Genomic DNA, 22,698 nt, shown 5'->3' with positions numbered 1-22,698 from the left:
CCCTCTGTCCATATCTCTGCCTCTCTTTCCATGTGTCTCTCATTAATAAATAAATAAAATCTTAAAAAAAAAAACACACACAAGAAACCGAAGCAATGAGCACATCCACATTATTGGCCTTCCCCACCGGGGGAGTTTCTGGGTCTCTGTCGCCGAGAGGTGTGGCGCCCTTTCTGTCTTCAGGCAGGGCAGGGCCCAGCCTCTGGTGCTCTGGAATTCGCCTTTCTGGCCCCAGCCTCCCGTCCGTCTTCGCTAGTGTGTCCTCCACAGGGGTCGACCACTGTGACGGGAGGTGCCCTCTCTGACCAGGGATGCACTGACGAAGGCTGTGCTGTCTGAAGAGGGTGACCTGGGTGATGGGGAATGGACTGTCTGACGGGGCATGCGGTGTCTTACGGGGAAAGACCTCTCTGACGGGGGTTGCGCATTCCGACGGGGGATTCGCTGTATGATCGGGATGACCTTCCTGATGGGGGATGACCTGTCTGATGGGGGAGGTGCTGACTGATGTTGGATGCGCTGTCTGACTGGGGATCTTTTTTTGTCGGGTATGCGCTGTTTTACGGAGGATCCCCTGTCTGTAGGGGATATGCTGTTTGATGGTGCATGGCCTGTCTGACAGGGGATGTTTTGTCTGATGGGCGATGTGTTTCTGACAGGAGATGACCTGTCTGATGGGGGATGTGCTGTCTGACAGGGGATGGGCTGTCTGATGGGGGATGTGCTGTGTCACGGGGGTTGTGCTGCCTGATGGGGATGCGCAGTCTGGTGGGGGAAGTGCTGTCTGACTGGGGATATTCTGACTGACGGGGAATGACCTGTCTGACAGGGGACGCGCTGTCTGATGGGTAATGTGTTGTCTCTCTGGGGATGTGCTGTTGGACAGGGGATGACCAGTCTGACCGGGGTGTGCTCTCTGAGGGGGGATGACCTGTCTGATGGGGGTTGTACATTCTGATGGGGGATATGCTGTTTGATCGGGGATGACCTTTCTGATGGATGTTGGATAATTGAGAAGACATCTGCGGATATTGGGTGTGGAGAATACGGGGCAGACCCTCCCTCCATCTGGCTTCCTGATGGAAGGAATATGTGCCTCGACTCCTGGCCTTCCCCTCCCTTCCATGAGCTCGTGTCGAAAGTAAAAACCTTAGTCCGCCTCTGTTGGAGACTGGAGGCTGGACAGAGGAGGAAAGGCCGTGAGCAGTTGGCTTACGTCTGACTTTCAGCTGCTTCAGGTCTAATTGTGTGATCAGGTTGTGTTTCCTGCTTATCCTCCTGTGCTAGCAGTTTCTGGAGTGTTGTGCAGCAGTGAAAATAATGAACTAGAGATACTCACACCAGCTTGGCTGATTCTTTCTTAGCCTTGTATTGTGAAAATACAACACACAGCCAGGTGCACAAACATAAACGTACAACTTAATACCTTGTTATAACACCAGAGTAACCCTCACCCTAGGCAAGAAGTAAAACATCGTCGGAACTCCAGAAAGCTCCTTGTACCTTGTCCCAATCATGACTCCACTTCCTTCCTAGAGGTAACCACCATCCTGACTTTCTAAAAAAGATTTTATTTATTTATTTATTTATTTATTTATTTATTTATTTATTTATGACTGAGAGAGAGAGGAGACACAGGCAGAGGGAGAAGCAGGCTCCATGCAGGGAGCCCGATGCAGGACTTGATCCCCGGACTCCAGGATCACGCCCTGAGCCAATGGCAGGCACTAAATGGCTGAGCCACCCAGGGATCCCCCGTCCTGATTTTTATGTTACTCTTTTTGTTAGTTTTGATACTGTTCTAATCATCTACTATTGTGTAATAATTCTTCATGTCTTTTTCTCCTCTTCCTTCTATTGCCTTAACAAAAAACACTGATTGAAGTATTATTGACATAAAAGCTGTACATCTTTAATATATGCAACCCATTGAGTTTGAGGACTAGTATACTTGTGAAACCAGGACCATAATCTGTGCCATACAGTTTCCTCCTGCCGCCATCATCATCATCATCATCATCATCATCATCATCATCATAATCATCATCATCACCATCATCACCATCATCATCATCATCATCATCATTGTGTGTGTTGACAACTTAACATAAGATTTGCCCTCTGAGCAAATTTTAGGTATATAATACAGTACTGTTAGCTATACTCTCTAGGATTCTTTAAAAAATATTTTATTTATTTATTCATGCGAGGCACAGAGAGAGAGGCAGAGACACAAGCAGAGGGAGAAGCAGGCTCCCTGCAGGGAGCCGGATGAGGGACTCAATCCCAGGACCCTGGATCTCAACCACTGAGCCACCCAGGCGTCCCTAATATCTTACATAACTCAAACTCTGTATCCTTTAACCATCATCCCCCCATTTCCCCCTCCCACCAGGCCCTGGCAACCACTGTTCTACTCTCTGCTTCTATGAGTGGGACTATTTCAGATCAACATATGAGATCAGATAGCAATTGTCTTTCTGTATGTGGCTTATTTTACTCAGCATAATGTCCTCCAGGTCCACCCGGGCTGTGGCACATGGCAAAATTTCCATCTTTTTTAGGCCCAGTAATATTCCACTGTATGCATATACCGTACATTCTTTTCTTTATTTTTTTTTAAAGATCTTATTTATTCATTTGAGAGAGAAACAGAGAGAAAGAACAAGCAGGGGGATGGGCAGAAAGAGGAGCATACTCCTCACCGAGTAGGAGACCCAATGCGGGGCCCGATCTCAGGCCCTCAGGACCACGACCTGAGCCGAAGGCAGACCTCAACCGCCTGAGCCACCCAGGTGCCCCTATACCATATTTTCTTCATCCATTCATCTGTTGATGGACATTTAGGTTCTTTCTGTGTCTTGGCTGTTGTGAATAATGCTGCAGTGAACCGGGGAGGGCACATATCTCTTTGGGATCCTGATTTCATTTCTTTTGGATAAATAACCAGAAGTGGGATCCTAGATCATATAGTGGTTCTACGTTTAATATTTTGAGGAATCTCATATTTTTCCCCATCTTGGCTGTACCAATTTACATTCTTACCAAATAATAGCCAACCTCAAAGGTGTGAGTTGATATCTCATTATGATTTTTATTTGCATTTCCCTAATGATTAATGATATTGAGCACGTTTTCATGTACCTATTTGCCATGTATGTCTTCCTTGGAGAAAGGTCTATTCAGGTCCTTTGCCAATTTTAAAATTGGTTTATTTATTTGTTAGTTATTGAGTTGTATGAATTCCTTACATATTTTGGATATTAACCCTTTATCAGATGTATGGTTTGCAAATGTTTTCTCCCATTCTGTAGGTTGCCTTTTCATTTTGGCGATTCTTTCCTTTGCTGTGCAGGGTTTGTTTTAGATTGATCTAATCCTGCTTGTCTATTTCTGCTTTTGTTCCCTGTGCCACATTCAAAAAACTGTTGCCAAGACCAATGTCCCGGAGCATTCCCCCTATGTTTCCTTCTCATAGTTTTATGATTAAGTCTTTAATCCATTTTGAGTTGATTTTTGAGTATGGTGGATCCAACAGGGGTCAAATGCATTCTTTTGACTGTAGATCTCCAGTTCCCAACATCATTGATTGAAGAGACCATTTGTTCTCCAGTGTGTGTTCTTGGCACCCTTGTCAAAGATTGGCCATAGAGATGGGCGTTTATTTCTGGACTCTCTATTCTGTTCCATTGATCTATGTGTTGATTTTTGCGTCAAAACTACATACTATTTTACTAATATAGCTTTTTTCTTTAATAAATGGTTTATTGATATTACATTACAAAGAATGACAAGATTGTATTATCCATATTTCTAGACTTAATGGCCACCGCATAGAAAGCATCTCATTCATCTTCATTCATGAGGCACACACACAGAGAGAGGCAGAGACACAGGCAGAGGGAGAAGCAGGCTCCACGCAGGGAGCCTGATTGTGGGACTCGATCTCGGGCCTCCAGGATCACGCCCTGGGCCGAAGGCAGGCGCCAAACCGCTGAGCCACCTGGGCTGCCCAGAAAAAAAGTTTTAAGAATTTGTTTTCCCATAATCATCAAGCTGTCATAGTGTGGGCACAGCTAGTGCAACATTTTCCTCAACCCACTGGCTCCCTTCCCTTTACCAACTATTTATATAATATCATTGGGGCACGCACAGGAGAAAAACACTGCCAGCATCAATATTTAGCAGCATTTCAAAAGACATTTTTTTGTCTTGAATAATAAGCTATTCTTTTAGTGCAGGAGTTTCATATGTTCTTATTGCTTCTAGACACACGACACAATCCTTTAACATTTATGTAGGTAAGTCCCATTTTTTTGAAGACTCCCAAAGACTTTGAGGATTTTTTTTCACAATAAAAGAAAAAGGCAGTGTCAACTCATGAGAGGCATCCCAACTACGTAAGTAGACCCTTTGCAGGACTCAGTTCCTGGTAAAGGAAGCGATTTGACACCCTCCCCTCACTCTCAGCTCTTATTAGAAAGGAACCTGAGAGGGATAAAAGCAGTAACTATCTGTATTACTTCATAGCCTAGGAAGGGAGAAAACAAATGTAAAAAAAATGCACTCTGACAAAAATAGTAGAAGCCAAATCCTTTCATCCCAGGATGTCTGCAAAGGAGAGATTCTATGGTACATGGATGCGGAAAAGGTATCACTCCTAACAGAAAAAAATGAATTGTGGACAGTCACTCAAGGCCAGAGAAGCAACCACAAAGAACAACTGGCTTCGATCGCATGGTCACCAGGAAGGGCACCTACCACAGAACTTGGGACAAGCCGCCTGGTGCTGTGGTTCAACACCCTTCGGGGGACGGGGGAACCAGAAGCCGACACCGTCACGTGTGAAAAGGCTACTGAATTAGATTCCATTTGAAATCCAGCCTGTATTGCTTTCTTGTGATGGGTGGGAGACACGCAGAGTCATCTTAGACGCATGTAGGCTGACTGCCTTCTTGTAAAAGGCAGAGAACAGCCCCTTCGGGAACTCATCCTCCTCATTCGTTTTCGTTTCAGTTCACCATTTAAACTAGAAACGACACTGCAGCAACCCCCAGGAGCTTCTCACTTGGGCACAGCACCAATACTACACATACAAAGGAATGAACAACATTTTCCCGCCTCTTCCACCGGGTGGGCTCACTGTGCTTCTTTGGACTGAATAGGTGTGGTCTTGCTCAATAAAAACGCATGAACATAGGGTGAGATTTTTGTTAGTCTCTGCTCCAGAAAGTTGGTGAAGCACTGCTCGGCTCTTATGTGATTCAATGACTGGCTTTGCCACATCCTTGTACTGCCTTAGCCTGGCAGCCACTGCTTGAGGCTTATCATCCTCCTGCTGGACTAATGGCTCCCCCATGATGTCATCAATCCCATGTACATAAGGTGGACTGAAATCCAGGGGCTATGCCCTTCCACTAGGAGGGTGAATTCAACATCCGCTGACACAATCTTTGAGTGTTTCAAATGGAATGTTTAAAGTGATCACTAGATCCAGCTCACAGATTTCGTCCAGGGCTTCAGCCTGAACTAAAGTCCTAGGAAAACCATCCAGGAGCCAGTGCTGGCCGCACCTATGCTCCAGCTCCGACATCATTAGATGTGTGCTCACGTGATCTGGAACAACAAAAGCTCCCTCTATGTACTGCTTTGCCATGTCACCAACTTTGGTGTTGGCTTTGATGTTCTCCTGCAAGAAGCGGCTGCTGGAGAGATGCTAGAGGCCAAAGCTCTGAGCGCTTCTGTGGCACATGGGGCCCTGGCCAGAGCTGGGTGGCCCAAGGATGACTGCGTGCGCGGGAATTTGGAAGCCAGTGCCTTTGCCAGGCGGGGAAGGGGTGGCCGAACAGGCAACCCAGACGGCAGCCTTGGAGAAGCTCCGGGAACTTTGTTGCTTCTGCTTCTGCCTCTGACACTCTCCACTCGCCCAGGGACTCCCGATTGCTATAGCTTTGTAATGTTATTTGAAATCAGCAAGTGTGATGCCTCTAGTTTTGTTCTTGATCGAGATCGCTTTAGCCATCTGGGGTCTTTTTTGTAGTTCCATGTAAATTTTAGGAGTGTTTTTTCTAATTCCGTGAAAAATACCATTGGAGTTCATAGAGATCGCTTTAAATCTGTACATTGCTTTGGGTAGTCCGGACATTTTAGCAGTATTAATTATTCCAATCCATGAACGTGGGTTATCTTCCCATTTATTTGTGTTGTCTTCAATTTCTTTCATTAATGTTTGATAGTTTTCACTGTACAGATCTTTCACCTTCTTAGTTAAATTTAATCCTAAGTATTTTATCATGTTGATGTGATCGTCAGTGCGATTATTTATTTAATGTATGTTTTGGATAGTATGCTGTTAGCGTATAGAAACACAACAGATTTTGTAGTGATGGTTTGGTATCCTGCAACATCACTGAATGCATTTATTAGTTCTAACAGTTTTTGGGATAATTAGGGTGGACGTTAGGGACAATTTTACTGCTTTCTATATGATTTGGATGCCTTTTATTTCTTTTTCTTGCTTACTTGCTGTGGACTTTCAGTAATATGTTGAATAGAAATGGAATTGTAGGAGAGTGCCTTGGTGGCTCGGTTAAGCATCTGACTTTGGCCCAGGTCATGATCTCAGGATCCTGGGATTGAGCCCCACATAGGGCTTCACACTCAGTGGGGAGTCTGCTTCTCCCTTTTCCTCTCCCTCTGCCTTTCCCCCTGCTTGTGCATGCTCACTCTCTCTCTCTCAAATAAATGAGGAAAGTCTTTAAAAAATGTTAAGAGTGGGCACCTTTGTCTTTTTGTTTTGTTTTGTTTCTGATCTTAAGAGGAAAAGCTTTCAACCTTTCACCACTGAGCATGATGCTAGCTGTGGGCTTGTCATAGATCACCTTTATTATGTTGAAGTACATTCCTGGTATAACATAATATGTTGAGTTTTTTTAATCATGAAAGGATGTTGAATTTTGCCAAATGATTTTTAAAGAAATATTTTATTTATTTATTCATGAGAGACACATAGAGAGGTGCAGAAACATAGGCAGAGGGAAAAGCAGGCTTCCTGCGGAGAGCTCCATATGAGACTCGATCTCACAAGCCTGGGATCACAACCTGAGCCAAAGGCAGATGCTCAACCATGGAGCCACCCTGGTGCCCCTGTCAAATGCTTTTTATGCACCTATGGAGATTATGATATGATTTTAATCCTTCGTTCTGTGGGTGTGGTATATCACATTGATTGACTTGCAGATGTGGATATCCTTGCATCTCACGTAAGAATATCACTTGATCATGGTGTATGATCCTTTTAATGTGCTGTTGAATTCAGTTTGCTAGTATTTTGTTGAGGATTTTTGCATCTATGTTCATTAGAGATACAGTCCTGTAATTTTCTTTTTCTTTTGTTTTTGTAGTGTTCTTACCTGGCTTTGGTATCTGGAGAATGCTCGCCTCCTAAAAACAGTATGGGATCACTCCTTCCTATTCATTTTTTGAAAGAGTTTGAGTAGGATTGACATGAATTCTTCAAATATTTGGTAAAATTCACCAGTGAAACTATCTGATTTAGAGCTTTTCTGTGTTGGGAGGTTTTTGATTACAGATTCAATCTCCCTATTCATTATTGATCTGCTCAGACTTTTGTTTTCTTTCTGATTCAATCTTGGTAGGTTGTGTGTTTCTAGGAATTTACCCCTTTCTTCTAGGTTACCCAATTTGTTGGCATATAATTGTTCATAGTCGTCTCTTAATGGTCCTTTGTATTTCTGTGATATCACTTGTAATGTCTCCTCTTTCATTTCTGATTTTATTTATTAGAGCCTTTTTTTTTATTAGAGCCTTTTTGTGTGTTAGCTAAATGTTTGTCAGTTTTGTTCATCTTTTAAAAAATAGCTCTTAGTTTTGTTGATCTTTTCTGTGTTTCTTTTTCGAGGCTTTGTTTCATTTATTTCTGTTCTAAACTTTATTATTTCCTTCCTTCTCCTAAGTTTGGACTTAGTTCTTTTCCTTGAGGTATAGAATTAGGTTATTTGAGATCTTTCCTTTTTCTTAATGTAGGTATTTCTTGCTAAAAGCTTCCTTCTAAGAAATACTTTTGTTGCATCCGATAAGTTTTTTACACCGTGTTTGCACTTTTGCGTGTCTCAAGATATTTTTTTAAAGATTTGATTTAGAGACAGAGATCATGAGTGGGAGGGGTAGATGGAGAAGAAGAGAGAGTCTCAAGCAGACTCTGTGCTGAGCATGGAGCCTGCCATGGGGCTTTTATCCCACAACCATGAGATAATGACCTATGCCAAAACCAAGAGTCAGATGCTTAACTGAATTTGCCACCCAGGTGCCCCTCAAGGTATTAAAAAAAATATTCTTAAGTAATCTCTACTTCCAACGTGGGGCTTGATTTACAGTCCCAAGATCAAGAGGTTGCATGGTGTACTGACTGAGCCGGGCAGGTGCCCCTCAAGAGATTTTTTGTTTTCTTCTTTGAACCATTGATGGTTCAGGAGTGTGTTGATTAATTTCCAATGGGAATACACGAATTTTCCAATTTTCTTCCTTTTATTGGCTCGTAGGTTCATACCACTGTGGTTGGAAAAGATATTAATATAATTTCAATCTTCTTTAATTTGTTAAGACTTGTTTTGTATCCAACATGATCGATTCTAGAGCATGTTCCACGTGTGCTTGAGAATAATGTATATTTTGCTTCTGTTGGATAGAATGTTCTGTATATGTCTGCTAGGTCCATTGGTCTGAAGTGTGGTTCAAGTCTAATGTTTCCTTATTGACTTTGTATCTAGATGATTATGCATTGTTTAAAGTGGAGTGTTGAAGGGTGCCTGGGTATCTCAGTTGGTCAAGCATCCAACCCCTGATTTTGGCTCAGGTCATGGTCTCAGGGTCGTGCGATTGGACCTGAGTCAGGCTCCATGCTGGGCAGGGAGCCTGCTTACACTTCTCTCTCTCCCTTTGCCTGTGCCCCTGCCCCCCATGATCTCTCTCCCTTAAAAAGTTTCTAAGTGGAGTATTGAAAGGCCTTTTTGTATTATGATTTCCTTAATTCTTTATTTCTTCACGTGGATTGATTTTGTTTTATCCTGAAAGGTTTCCCTTAGTATTTCTTATGGAATCCAGGAGGAACAAATTCTCTCACTCTTTATCTGAGAATGTCTTAAATTTTTTTCAACTTGAAAATAAATAAATTCACAACATAAAGAGTTACATTCCCCTGTAACCCCCCCCCCCCCCCACAGCCCTGGCAGTGCCTCAGAAACTCTAAAACGTCACAATGTGGAAATATCTGCAACATGAACACAGTGTGCTCTAAAAAGAAAGAAATTCTTTTTTTTTTAAATTTTTTTTTATTTATTTATGATAGTCACAGAGAGAGCGAGAGAGCGAGAGAGAGGCAGAGACACAGGCAGAGGGAGAAGCAGGCTCCATGCACCGGGAGCCCGACGTGGGATTCGATCCCGGGTCTCCAGGATCGCGCCCTGGGCCAAAGGCAGGCGCCAAACCGCTGTGCCACCCAGGGATCCCAGAAAGAAATTCTTTGACCAAAGTGTCCTCCAGATCTCCGTGTGGATGTGCTTATTTTCCTTGAACATCCTTTTTCATTCTTCTTAACTCTAGTCCCAAAGGTCCTTAAAATACACCATGTTTGAGGAGACTAACAAGCAAATACATGCAAGAATGTCTGTATTTTAATTTTATTTTCAAGTCTAGTTTTTGTGGAATCAATTACTGGTTGAAAGTTTTTTTTCTTTCAACACTTTAAAAATGTCATCAGTTGTCTTCTGGCTTTCCACTGAGTCTGAGGAGTTGTCAGCCATTAAGGGAAATGTTGTTCCCTTGTACACGATGAATTGCTTTTCTCTTGCTGCTTTCAAGATTGTTTTGTCTATAGCTTTTAACAGTTTGACTATGGTGTGTCTAGGTATGGATCCCTTTCTGTTTGTCCTATTTGGAGTTTGCTGAGCTTCCTGGTTCTGTAGATCAACATTTTTCATCAAATATGGGAAGATTTCAGCCATTTTTATTTCAGTAATTTTGTTCCGCTTCTCTCTTTAACTCCTTTCTTTCTGGGAGTCTCGTTACACTTATGTTATGACACTTGATGGCATCCACGGGTATATGCAGCTATGATAATTTTTCTTCAATGTATTTTTCTTTCTATTATTTGAATTTGGTACTTTCTGTTGGTTTATCTTTGAGTTTGCTGATTCTTTCCTCTTTCTTCTCATATGTGCTGTTGAGCCCATCTAGTGGAGTTTTCATGTCAGCTCTTTATTTTTAAACTCTAGAATTCCCATTTGGTTGTTTTATGTCATTTCTCCTTCTCCATTGAGCCTTTTTTTTTTAATGAATTGTCATATTTCCCTTTAATTATTGGAACGTAGTTTCCTATAATCTTTGAAGATATTCATCTTAGGTGCTTTGAAGCCGGTGACTATGAAATTGAATATCTAGGCCCTCTCAAAGTCAGATTCTCTTGACTGCTTTTACCCATGGCCTAAACTTTCCATTTTCTTTGTGTCAGGTTGTCAGGTGGCTCCTAAACTGCAGCACTGTGGCTCTAGGTTTTGGCTTCCACATTTCCATAGATTCAGCTGGTCAGAAAACAATGAGCACAAATGGATTCAGAAATTTTGTTACACCAAAAGTAAGATCAGTGTAGTGTCAGATCATGTGTCCGGTCTCACAGGATGACACCAAACCAGAGGGACCAGACGACAGGTGACCCCGGCAGTGGAACACTCTGCCATTGCGGAGTCACCTCTAAAATTACAGTCAAGCATATTTGTAGTCTTGTATAGAATTCTGAAACTGCAAGCTGAGGGGAGACAAGGGGAAAAGTTTCGTGTGCAGCTGTAACTGGGGAGATAGATGAAAATGGCCTTGTTGAAGTCTCCCATAAGATGTGGATGGGAAAATGCCTCACAGAAGCTCCATCCCAGCCTTCCCCCCAACCTTGCTCCAGGAGAGTCACAGGGTGTTCTGCAAAGACACATGTCAGACTGTAATCAATTCTTGCCTGTGTACCCTATGTGGACATGTGCAAGATCATCAGGGTGCCACACAGAATTACCGTTCCCCTACAGACCTTACGTGTTGTTGTTGTTGTTGTTGTTGTTGAAAATGGGCATTTTAGATAATGTAGCAACTCTGGCTTCTGAGTTTTTCTGAGTATTTGTGTTTTGTTTTGTTTTGCTCTGTTTTAGTAACTTTCCTAGGCTTAAACTGTGGAACTGTCACTCCCACAGTCTGTCTTCTCTTGAAGTACAGCTCCTATTTTACTCTTCAGATTTAAAAAATTCTTATTTTTATTTACTTTTTTTGACACAGAGAGAGAGAGCATGAGCGCAAGTGGTGGGAGTGACAAGCAGAAGGAGAGAGAGAAGTCGGCTCCCCACTGAATGTGCAGCCTGACATGGGGCTCAATCCCAGGGCCCCAGGATCACTACCTGAGCTGAAGGCAGTAGCTTCACTGACTGAGCCACCCAGGTGCCCCTAACTTTTATGTTTTAACCCGACTTCCTAGTGTCTGCATAGCTTAGTGGTAAGCCAGTGATTTTGGCAGAGATTGTGCTGAAACTTCTCGAGCCCAAAACACTTTCGCTACTTGCACGTTGATCTTTGAGAGGGATGGGAGTGTGGTATATAAATGTGGTGTCTCTTCCGATTGGATGGGGGCCCCCAAATGTGGGGTGATAATCAGACGGAAGCTGGTACCGGGGATGATGAAAAGAATTCACCTGAAGCAGAACAAAGGAAATAGGAGTTCACTGTATATACTGCAAGGGAGCCATGTGGGCAGGACAGCAAAGGAGATGCTGCCTGCAACATGGCAGTGGGTAGTGGTTGTTTTTAATGGGGGAAGGTGAAGAGGTATGGTGACATATGAAATTCTTCCTTTTTTGGTAACTACCTGGTTGGGAGTACCCCACTGGATAGTTAGGGCCCATGGGTATATCTTGAGATGGGTCACTTGATGGGCCTGTCTGTTCAGCTGCTGAACAGGGAGCCTGATGTGGGGCTCGATCCCAGGACCCTGAGATCATGACCCAAACTGAAGGCAGACACCCAACCAACTGGCCACCCAGGGATTCCATCTACTCTGCTATTTGAATAAAAATAGCCATTTTACAGTATACAATTCAGTGGCATTTAGTATACTCACAATGTTGTGCAATAATCACCACTCTCTACTTCCAGAATTTCTTCATTACTCTAAATGGAAACCTTATATCCATTAAGCAGTTACTTTCCATTTCCTTCCATCTGCCCCCCAGCTCCTAGCAACCACTAATCTGCTTTCTATCTCTATGGATTGATCTGTTCTGGATAGTTCATATAAATGGAATCATATACTATGTGGCCCTTTGTGTCTGGCTTCTTTCACTTACGATGATGTTTTCAAAATCCATCTATATTGGAGCATATATCAATACTCTACTCTTTTATGGCTGAAGAACACTCCATTGTATGGATATACTACATATTGCTTACTCATCAGTTATTGATATTTGAGGTATTTTTACCTTTGGCTATTGTCAGTAGTGCTGCTATGGATATTGTTATACAAGTTTTTGTTTGAGTATCTATTTCCAATTATTTTTAGTATATACCTAAGAGTGAAATTTGGGGGCCATATGGTAATTCTGTGTTCAACTTATTGAGAAACTGCCAAACTGTCTTCCATTAGTGGTTGCACTATTTTATACGCCTACCAGAAATGCATGAGGGTTCTAGTTGATCCTTATCCTAACTAACATTTGTTATTGTCTTTTTGAAAAATTTGATTTCTTTTTTTAAATAAGCTCTACTCCCAACATGGGGCTTGAACTCACAACCACAAGATCAAGGGTCCCACACTCCCCTGACTGAGCCAGCCAGGCACCCCCAAAAAACCAAATTTTATTTTAAAAAATATTGATTTATTTATTCATGAGAGACACAGAGAAAGAAAGAGGCAGAGGCATAGGCAGAGGGAGAAGCAGACTCCCCTCAAGAAGCCTGATGTGAGACTCAATCCTCGACCCCGGGATTACGCCCTGAGCCAAAAGTAGACGCTCGACTGCTGAGCCACCCAGGTGTTCCACAACCTAATTTTAAATGGAGAAAAATGTCTGAATAGACACTTCTCCAAAGAGGACCTACAAATGTCCAATAACCACATGAAAAGAAGCTCCAAATAACTAGACGTCAGAGAAATGTAAACGAAAACCAGAATCAGATACTGCCGGAGTCCAGCTCCAACTGGGGTGGGTCTCTTGAAGGAAAGGTCGGCGTTCACGAATGAGGAGATGCGCACACATAGAGGCAGGGTGCACACATCTCCTCCGGAGAATTTCGGAGGGGCTCTATTTCTATCATTTTACATTGCCTTGTTTTTCCAGTTAGTAGGTAATTACATTTTGCATTTTATCGCAAGCATCTTAGATCATTCTAAACCTCTTTTTCAAACGAAATGTTTTTCCTTTCAGCTTCTACTGCTATAATTAAGATGACCTTTTTTTTAAAGATTTTATTTATTTATTTTTGATAGGCATAGAGAGAGAGAGAGAGAGAGAGAGAGAGAGAAAGGGGCAGAGACACAGGCAGAGGGAGAAGCAGGCTCCACACAGGGAGCCCAACACGGGACTCGATCCCGGGTCTCCAGGATCGCGCCCCGGGCCAAAGGCCGGCACCAAACCGCTGAGCCACCCAGGGATCCCCAACGCGACCTTTATTGATTTCTTGAGAAAGCAGCGAATGCAACACAAAAGACAAAGGTGCTAGACAGAGCGTGACCTACTCTAGTGGAAGAACAAGTCTATGGTACTATGGTTACATGAAATGGGTTAGTATAGTCTAGAGGTCATATGCAGGAGTGTTTGACTTTCTTTTGTCAGTTTACGATACCTACAAACTACCTACGACCTATTTTATCAAAATATTTGTTCCATTGGTTAATTAACTGTCATCTCCTTGTCTTGACGCTTAAGAGGTGCCTGAAGGACTTCTTCCGTGACAGCCTTAACTGGGCTAGGTTCTCAGATCTCTTTTACCTTAACTGATTAAAATACTCAGCATTTCTCATAGTAGAGAAATTACAGAGCCGGGGACATTGGGTTTTATTCTAAGAAGCATGTTAGAGATTTTGATTATTTTTAGACTCCATATTTATTTTATGAAAATTCCCCAATAATATTATAATGATGCTGAAGATGGCCCAAAACAAAGTGAAAGGAATCAGTGGGAGCCAGCTGTGGCTTCTCCCGATTTTTCAGGATTAACCCTCATGCTTGGACTTTGTCAAACAGCATGAATAGCTTGGCTCACATCAAGATACCACTTCATATCCATCGAGATGGCTATATTTAAAAAGACAATAACAGAAACACCTGGCTGGCTCAGTCTGTGGCCTCACATTGGGTGTAGAGATCACGTAAAATAAAATACTAAAAAAAATTAATTAGGAAATTTTATTTTTTAAAAAGTGAGTTGTATTAGTTCTTTATATTCTGCATAGTAGACCCTTATTAGATATATGATTTGCAAGATGATCCACCATCCTGTAGATTGTATTTTCATTTTTTGATGATGTCCGTTGAAGCAGAAAAATTATTAATTTTGATGATGTGTAGTTTATATTTCTTTTTGCTTGTACCTATGGTGTCATATCTAAGAAACCATCATCCAATCCAAGATCATGATTTTATACTTTTGTTTTCTTCTAATTTAATTTTTGAATTTAATTTTTGGATTTAATTTTTGTGCATGGTATGAGGTAGGGGTCCAAGTTCATTCTTTTGTATGTGGATATTCAGTTATTCCTGAAAAGATAGTTGTTTCCTAATTGAATTGTCTTTCTTGGCATCCTTGTTGAAAATCAAATGACCATAAATATGGTTTATTTCTGGATCCTCAATTCTGTTGCAATTGAGCTTCATGTCTGTCCTTATGCCAGTACCCAACCGTCTTGATTACTGTACCTAGTCCTCTAACTTTGTTCTTTTTCTTTTTTAAAAAAGATTTTATTCATTTATTTGAGAGACAGAGGAGAGAGAGAGAGAGAGAGAGAGAGAGAGAGAGAGAGACAGGCAGAGGGAGAAGCAGCAGGCTCCGTGCAAGGATCCCGACACAGGACTAGATCCCAGGACCCCAGGATAACGCCCTGGGCCAAAGGTAGGCGCCAAACTGCCGAGTCACCCAGGGATCCACACTTTGTTCTTTTTCAAGATTGTTTTGGATATTCTCATTTTCCTTATTTACCATATGAATTTTTAAAAAGATTTTACTTATTTATTGATGAGAAACAGAGAGAGAGAGAGAGAGAGAGGCAGAGACACAAGCAGAGGGAGAAACAGGCTCCATGCAGGGAGCCCAATGTGGGACTCGATCCCAGAATCCCAGGATCATGACCTGAGCTGAAGGCAGACGCTCAATCACTGAGCCACCCAGGAGTCACCATATGCATTTTTGAATCTGTTGTCTATTTCTGCAAAGAATTCAGCTGGCATTTTGATAAAAATTGCACTGAAGCCTATATTAATTTGGGGAGTTTTGCCATCTTAACAATATTAAGTCCTTCACTTCATGAACATAGGATGTCAATTTATTTAGATCTTATTTACTTCCTTTCAACAATATTTTGTAGTTTTCAAAGTGTAAGTTTTTTATTTCCTTTGTGAAATTTCCTCATACATTTTTTGGGAAAGAAAGAGAGAGCAGAGGGAAGGGGCAGCGGGAGAGGGAGAGAGAGACTCTTGAGCAGGCACCATGCCCAGCACGGAGCCCGATATGGGGCTTGATCTCACAACTCTGAGATCATAAACTTAGCTGAAGTCAAGAGTTGGATGCTTAGCAAAGTGAGCCACCCAGGTGCCTCAATTGCTCATAAATATTTTATCGTTTTTGATGGTATGTGAAAGGAATAGTTTTCCTATATAATTTTCAGATTGTTCATTGCAAGTGTATAGAAATATAATTGATTTTTGTATATTGATCTTGTATCCTGTTAACTTGCTGAACTCATTTATGAGCTTTAATAGTTTTTTAATTTCAAAGCATTATGGTCTGAAAATACACAGGGGAAGATCCCAATATTTTGGAATCGGTTAAGACCTGATTTTTGACCCAGTACGTGGTCTATTCTGGAGAAAGTTCCATGTGCACTTGAGAAGAATGTGTATTCAGTTGCGTTTGGATGTAAAGTTTTGTAAATATCTGTGAAATCCATCTGGTCCAGTGTATCATTTAAAGCTCTTGTTTCTTTAGAGATGTTGTGGTTAGAAAACCTATCGATTGTAGAAAGCACTAGGTTGAAGTCACCAAGTATAAGTGTATCATTATCTAATTAGGTCTTAACTTTGGTTATTAATTGATATACCACGTTTGGGACATATGTGTTGATGATTGTTAAGTCCTCTTGTTGGATAGATCCTTTAAGTATGAGATAGTGTCCCTCTTCATCTCTCACTATAGTCTTTGGGGTAAATTTAGTTTATCTGATATAAGGATGGCTACCCCTGCTTTCTTTTGAGGACCATTTGAATGGCACATGGTTCTGCAGCCTTTTATTTTCAGGCTGTAGGTGTCCTTCTGTCTAAAATGAGTCTCTTGTAGACAGCAAATAGATGGGTCCTGCTTTTTTATCCAGTGTGAAACCCTGCGCCTTCTGATGGGGTCATTAAGCCCGTTCACGTTCAGAGTTACTATTGACAGATATGAGTTTATTGTTATCATGATACCTATTCAGTCCCTGTGTTTGGAAATTGTTCCCTTGGACTTCCTCTTTCTTTTACAGTCCCCCTTAAAATTTATTGCAGAGCTGGCTTGGTGGTAAAAAATTCCTTCAGTTTCTGTCTATTTTGGAAGCTCTTTATCTGTCTTTGTATTCTGAATGAGAGCCTTGCTGGATAAAGTATTCTTGGCTTCATGTTCTTCTTATTAAGGACCCTGAGTATATCCTGCCAGCAGTTTCTGGCTGCCAGGTGTCTATGGAGAGGTCTGCTGTTAATGTAATATTTCTCCCCATAAAAGTTAGAGATTTCTTGTCTCTTGCTGCTTTAAGGATCTTCTCTTTATCTTTGGAATTTACAAGCTTCACTATTAAGTGTCGAGGTGTTGAACGGTTTTTATTGATTTTAGGGGGGGATCTCTCTATTTCCTGGATCTGAATGCCTGTTTCCCTTCCCAGATTAGGAAAGTTTTCAGCTATGATTTGTTCAAATACATATTCTGGAGCTCTGTCCCTTTCGGTGCCCTCAGGAGCCTCAATTAAACATAGATTTTTGTTCCTGAGGCTGTCATTTATTTCCCTTAATCTATCATCATGATCTTTTAATTATTTTTCTCTTTTTCCTCAGTTTCCCTCTTTGCCATCAACTTGTCTTCTATGTCACTCCCTCGTTCTTCCACATCATTAAACCTCGTCGTTAAGACCTCTAGTTTGGGGATCCCTGGGTGGCGCAGTGGTTTGGCGCCTGCCTTTGGCCCAGGGCGCGGTCCTGGAGACCCAGGATCGAATCCCACATCAGGCTCCCGGTGCATGGAGCCTGCTTCTCCCTCTGCCTGTGTCTCTGCCTCTCTCTCTATCTCTCTGTGACTATCATAAATAAATAAAAAAAAAATTAAAAAAAAATTAAAAAAAAAAAAAAGACCTCTAGTTTGGATTGCATCGCATGTAATTGATTTTTAATTTCTACCTGATTAGATCTAAATTTTGCAGTCATGAAGTCTCTTGAGTCCTTTATGCTTTTTTCTAGAGCCTCCAGTAGCTTCATAATTGTGCTTCTGAATTGGCTTTCTGACATTGAATTGTAATGCAAGTTATGTAAGTCTGTGGGACAGAGGACTGTTTCTGATTCTTTCTTTTGAGGTGACTTTTTTCTTTTAGTCATTTTGCTCAGTGCAGAGTGGCCAAAAACAAGTTGTATTGGGAAAAGGAGAAAAGAGAGAAGAGAAAGAAAATAAGAAAAAGAGAAAAAAAAAAGGAAAAAAAAGAAGAAGAAAAAAGAGAAGAAAAGAAAAAAGGGGGGGGAACAAACAGAAAACAAAACACAAGGGGGAGTATCTTCTGATTCTATATACTGTAAGTCCCTTGACTTCCCCTGGAACTTTCCAGTGCTGCTTGGTCAATAACTTGCTTTTCCCCTGTCCGTCTAGCTGGTCTTCTGGGGGAGGGGCCTGCTGTGCTGATTTTCAGGTGTTAGCACTTGGGGGAGCTGCTCTGCCCCTGCCTGGTGCAGGGCTCAGTGGGGGTTGTTCACCCCGTGAGGCCCCAGGAGGAACAGCCACAGTGGCGGGGCCAGCTCTGGAGCCCTGGAGTCAGCCCCCGCAGTAGCTCCAGGGCTCTCCGTCTGCAGGGCCTGGAGGCTCCGGGGCGGGGCCGCTGATGTGCTCAGCTCGGGGCAGGAGCGTCCTCGCTGTCCTGGGCCCTCCCGGCCTCTGCCTGTCCCGGGGGAGGCCGGATCCTGGGCTGTGTCCCGGCGCCCTGTGCTCCGGGGCCTGCGCTGTTGGATTCGCGCTCCCGCCCCGCAGCCCCCTCCGCGGAGCCACCGCCCGAGCCCCTCCGAGCTGCTCCCAGAGCCGCGCAGCCCCCTCCGCGAGGAGCCTCTTCCTCTGCCCGAGCCCATCTCAGCTGCTCCCGGAGCGTGGGGCGCGCGCTGCAATCCCTATCAAAATACCATATGGACTTTCTTCACAGAGTTAGAACATATTATTTTAAGATTTGTGTGGAATCAGAAAAGACCCCGAATAGCCAGGGGAATTTTAAAAAAGAAAACCATAGCTGGGGCCATCACAATGCCAGATTTCAGGTTGTACTACAAAGCTGTGGTCACCAAGACAGTGTGTTCCTGGCACAAAAACAGACACATAGATCAATGGAACAGAATAGAGAACCCAGAAGTGGACCCTCAACGTTATGGTCAACTAGTATTCGACAAAGGAGGAAAGACTATCCACTGGAAGAAAGACAGTCTCTTCAGTAAATGGTGCTGGGAAAATTGGACATCCAAATGCAGAAGAATGAAACTGGACCACTCTCTTGCACCAGACACAAAGATAAACTCAAAATGGATGAGAGATCTAAATGTGAGACAAGATTCCATCCAAATCCTAGAGGAGAACACAGGCAACGCCCTTTTTGAACTTGGCCACAGCAACTTCTTGCAAGATACATCCAGGAAGGCAAAAGAAACAAAACCAAAAATGAACTATTGGGACTTCATCAAGATAAGAAGCTTTTGCACAGCAAAGGATACAGTCAACACAACTACAAGACAACCTACAGAATGGGAGAAGATATTTGCAAATGACGTAGCAGATAAAGGGCTAGTTTCCAAGATCTATAAAGAACTGATTAAACTCAACACCAAAGAAACAAACAATCCAATCATGAAATGGGCAAAAGACATGAAGAGAAATCTCACAGAGGAAGACATGGCCATGGCCAACATGCACATGAGAAAATGCTCCGCATCATTTGCCATCAGGGAAATAGAAATCAAAATCACAATGAGATCCCACCTCACACCAGTGAGAATGGGGAAAATTAACAAGGCAGGAAACCACACATGTTGGAGAGGATGCGGAGAAAAGGGAACCCTCTTGCACTGTTGGTGGGAATGTGACCTGGTGCAGCCACTCTGGGAAACTTGTGGAGGATCCTCAAAGAGTTAAAAATAGACCTGCCCTACGACCCAGCAATTGCACTGCTGGGGATTTACTCCAAGGACACACATGCAAAGAAACGCCAGGACAGGGATCCCTGGATGGCGCGGCGGTTTAGCACCTGCCTTTGGCCCAGGGCGCGATCCTGGAGACCTGGGATTGAATCCCACATCGGGCTCCCGGTGCATGGAGCCTGCTTCTCCCTCGGCCTGTGTCTCTGCCTCTCTCTCTCTCACCGTGTACCTATCATAAATACATAAAATAAAATGAAAATTAAAAAAAAAAAGAAACACCATGACACCTGCACTCAGCTTTCTAATTTGTCCCCTATTGTCACCTCCCCTGCCTTCAGCTCAGGTCTAACCTGCCTTCTTTATCAGTACAATCCTATTGATGTAAAAAAGAGTCACAGATGCAGGTCACTATATCCTGGGGAAATCCAGCAAAAATGCACATGGAACTGTTCCTCGTGGTTACCACAGACCCTGAGGTGATGAGGCATTTTTACTCTCTAACAACAAGCCTTGGTGTAAGGCATGAATGATTTTATAGTGAGTGTGTATCCTAGTGGGCAAAACTGCGACATGTCTAAGCACCGGGAAGCGTGAACACCCTGTGATTAAGGTTTTGCTGTCCTCCCTGGAACTCTGCACGCTCATACCTTCGTAGTTCCAAATGAAGCCTGGAAGCTCCCAGCAAGATGTTCCCAGGGTTCTCTCTGGGTGGTGAGACCCCAGAGGGCATGTTCCCGGTGTCACTTTATAAGTTTCTGCAAGTGCACAGCTCAGCCAATGACCGTGTTTCATCTCCGTAAATAAGAAACAACGTGTTAGGATGAAACACCACGACGGAAATGCTTCCATGGCACAACCACGGCCCGGAGCGCGACGGCCACCGCAAAACTGAAGAATAACAGGGCACCTCAGGCCGGCGTGTGGAAGTGAGAGAGCTTGGTTGGCGGGGGGAGGTCCCGGAAGAAGTGGGTGAGGAGGCAAGGCCCACAGAGCTGGAGCAGGGCGGCCAGGGTGCTGTGGGTGAGCGCTGGCCAAGGTGAGCAGGATGTTTCCACACACGCTCATCTAGAAATGTGAAACATCACCTGTTTGAGTGAAAGATAAAAATCATATGATCCATAGATGCAGAAGCAGCATTCGAGAAAAGACAACATATTTTCTTTTTTTTTTTTTGACAACATATTTTCATAGCAAAAACCTTCAATAAATGGGGGATAGAATTAGCATTCCTCGATATGAAAAGCAAACCCCACAGCTAATATCATACTCAACAGTGAAAAGTGGAAAGTTTTTCCTCGAAAATGAAGAACAAGGTACGGCTGGTCAGAGGCATACTCGGTGAAATTTGGCTTCTTAACTTTCAGATTTCTTGAGAATTGGTGTGTGGCCCAGCAAATGCACATCCAACATACTTGTACTGGAAACAATGTGCAGTACACACACATCTAAAGTTTAGATTTTGAATTTAGTGTCATAAAGACATCAAGCAAGGTAGTTGATAGTATCCATGGGATGTCCTATGTCAGGGCCCAATAAACCTTTTTTTTTTTTTTTTAAGATTCTATATGTGTATTCATGAGAGACACAGAGAGGGCACAGGGACATAGGCAGGGGGAGATTTCATCTTGTTTTATCGGTTCCCTCCCCTCCCCTATGATCCTCTGTGTTGTGTCTTAAGTTCCCCGTACGAGTGAGATCATATGATAATTGTCTTTCTCTGACTTATTTTGCTTAGCATCATACCCTCTAGGTCCATCCATGTTGCTGCAAATGGCAAAGGCAAGATTTCATTTTTTGATGGCCGAGTAGTCATCCATGGTGTGTGCCTGTGCGTCTCTCTCTATATATAATGCATATATATTGTCCATTTGTCTGTCAATAGATATCTGGGCTGCCCCCACAGCTTGGCTCTTGAGGACACTGCTGCTATAAACATTGGGGTACAGGTGTCCCTTCGCATCACTATGTTTGTATCTTTGGGGCAAGTACCGAGTGGTGCAATTCGTGGGTCATAGGGTAGCTCTATGTGTTACCTTTTGAGGACCCCCCCCACTGTTTTCCAGAGTGGCTGCACCAGCTGCTTTCCCATCAACAGGGTAAGAGGGTCTGCCTCCCTCCACATGCTTGTTTCCTGACTCATTAATTTTAGCCCTTCTGACCACTGTGAGGTGGTGTCTCGTCGTGCCTTTGGCTTGTAGTTCCCTGACGCCGAGTGAGGTGCAGCATTCTTTCATGTGTCTGCGGACCATGTGTAGGTCTTCTTTGAAGAAACGTCTGCTCATGTCTTCTGCCCATGTCTCAATTGGATTATGTGTTCTGTGGGTGTCGAGTTCCAGAAGTTCTTTATAGATCTTGGAGACTAGCCCTTTATCTGCTAAGACATTGGCAAACATCTTCTCCCGTTCTGATGGTTGCCTTTCAGTTTTGTGGGCTGTTTCCTTTGCTGTGCAGAAGCTTTTTATCCCGATGAAGCCCCAGCAGTTCACCTCTGCTGTTGTCTCCCTTGCCTCTGGAGACGTGTCTAGCAAGAAGTAGCTGTGGCCAAGGTCACAGATGTCGCTGACTGTGTCCTCCACTAGGATTGTGGTGGATTCCTGTCTCACATTTAGGTCTTTTCTCCATTCTGAGTCCATTTTTGTGTCTGGTGTAAGAGAATGGTCCAGATTCATTCTTCTGCATGTGGCTGTCCTGGTCTCCCAACACCGTTTGTTGGTGAGGCAGTCTTTTGTCCGTGAGCTACTCTTCCCTGTGGTGAGTGTGAATTTACCTTTATTAGAAACCGAAGAACTGTTTTCCAATATGATTGCACCTCTCTCTCTCTATGTCTATCATGAATAAATAAATAAATAAATCTTTAAAAAATACACGTAGACGTTTCTGAGTGATTGACTGACACCCTCACGGGAGGTGGGTGCACCACGGCTTTCCAGGTCACGCACCTCTCTGGGTGTGGGTTTGCCGTTCTTGCTCCCCTGGCCTCCACCTCACTACTGGCCTTCCGAGCCTAACCTCAGTCCTTCCATTCCAAGTCTCA

General features: G+C 43.1%; 1 pseudogene; it reads right to left on the bottom strand.

Moving 5' to 3' along the window:
- Positions 1-5,139: 5,139 nt before the first annotated feature.
- Positions 5,140-5,656, bottom strand: LOC112912304 (adenylate kinase 4, mitochondrial pseudogene; annotated as a pseudogene).
- Between the last annotated feature and the right edge of the window lie 17,042 nt (positions 5,657-22,698).

Source organism: Vulpes vulpes, chromosome X (assembly GCF_048418805.1).
Source record: "Vulpes vulpes isolate BD-2025 chromosome X, VulVul3, whole genome shotgun sequence".
NCBI lineage: Eukaryota > Metazoa > Chordata > Mammalia > Carnivora > Canidae > Vulpes > Vulpes vulpes.
This window is presented reverse-complemented; position numbering and strand designations above follow the sequence as displayed.